Consider the following 1,475-nt stretch of genomic DNA (forward strand, 5'->3'; position numbering starts at 1 on the left):
CTCCCCTCGCTTGTTAACCTTTCTCAGTGTGCCCCGTCTCCAGAGCAGCTTCACAAATCCCTGTTTTTATCATCCACTGACCTTGTTTCTCCTTTGGATTCTCTGGATGTCTTCAGGGAGCCTCAATGAAGCAACAGTTCAGTGTGTGGGTGGCAACGCAGAGGTTGGTAGCCATTTAAGAACTTACCTCCCTGAAAAATGCCAATGCCGGGGGCTTAAGTGGAGAGGAAATGTTTTGAGAATGATGAGGGCAATGAATGTACAAATGTGCTTTACAGAATTGATGTGTGTATGGATTGTGATAAGAGTTGTATGAGCCCCTAATAAAATGACTTAAAAAAAAAGAACTTACCTCCCCTGTCTCCTGCATCACTATGGAAATACAGGTCTCTCTCTATATCGTCCACTGTGATCACAGCCCAGCTGGGAAATCCCATGAGGTGTCTGTGCGCTGTCCAGTTAGGAGATGCCATTTGGGACATAGCGGTTTATAAGGTTGGGATTTCCTTCAAATAAAAAAATGTCATGAGATCTTGTCCCAAATGGGTGAGAACTAAGGCAGGATTTCCAAGAGGTCCACATCTATTTTATTCCCAACTGCATTAGACTCAGGGAGACCCTCTTCCAGACCTGGGCATGCAGGGAGCCCCACACATCCCCAGAATACCCCATCCTGACCTCTCTCCACCCTCGCTCATGACCCTTATAATGCCACGCACTGCATGATGTTCCTCAGAGTACTGGATGTGCTGTTGGGAGGACAGGTGGAAACACCTATTTCCGACGGTCTTAGGAACCGAGACACAGCGCCTCTATCCGCCTCTAGGTGGGTCCGCCCCCATTCAGATACACCCACCTACGAGTACCATGCTACCCCCTGCTTCAAGACAACATTTCACTCATCGGTCATTAGAAATACGTACTTCACAATCTATACTTACCTATTATTTTTGTGAATCAACACTAGGTTGAATTTGTAACAATGAAAGTACATCCTGCCTATCAGATACTGACATGACGATTCATCCCAGTAGCAAAATGACAGTGATGAAGTAGCAACCAAAATAATTTTATGGTTGGGGGTCACCATCACACGGGGCACGGTATGCAAGGGTTGCGGCATGGGACGGTGGAGAACCACTGGTGTCGAGGAAACAAGGACAGTCATGACCATACCTGACCACAAGGGGGCGCAAGTCAAGGCCTTCTGTTTCCACTCTGGTGCATTCCCTTGTAACCGGAAGTGGAAGTGTGCGCTCCCATTTACACCCCGGCTTCCTTCCTGCTCCTGTGGGAGTTCCACTGTGTCTGCAGCTGGCCGGCTGCCCTGTCCATCATCCAGTGATCTGTCTCGCTGCTCCCGGATCTGGCTTCCGCCCCCTGCAAGCCTGGACCCAGCCACAGCTGTGGACGTATAGGGGCTGGCTGACTATTGGAAGACTTCCTGTGTCCCCGCTGGGGGCCCTGGTGTGTTG

At 49.6% G+C, this 1,475-nt stretch overlaps 1 long non-coding RNA gene across 1 annotated transcript in view; it reads right to left on the bottom strand.

The window, feature by feature from the left end:
- Nucleotides 1-1,469, bottom strand: part of LOC123521150 — a 7,603-nt gene extending 6,134 nt beyond the window's left edge. The window contains exons 1-2 of the long non-coding RNA XR_006679624.1: nucleotides 1,177-1,469; nucleotides 353-506 (exon numbers count right to left, since the gene is read on the bottom strand). This is a non-coding gene — a long non-coding RNA (uncharacterized LOC123521150). The remainder of the gene's footprint in view (nucleotides 1-352; nucleotides 507-1,176) is intronic.
- Between the last annotated feature and the right edge of the window lie 6 nt (nucleotides 1,470-1,475).

Source organism: Echinops telfairi, unplaced genomic scaffold, assembly GCF_000313985.2.
Source record: "Echinops telfairi isolate 266 unplaced genomic scaffold, ASM31398v2 ScPeMD7_7471;HRSCAF=8509, whole genome shotgun sequence".
Lineage (NCBI taxonomy): Eukaryota > Metazoa > Chordata > Mammalia > Afrosoricida > Tenrecidae > Echinops > Echinops telfairi.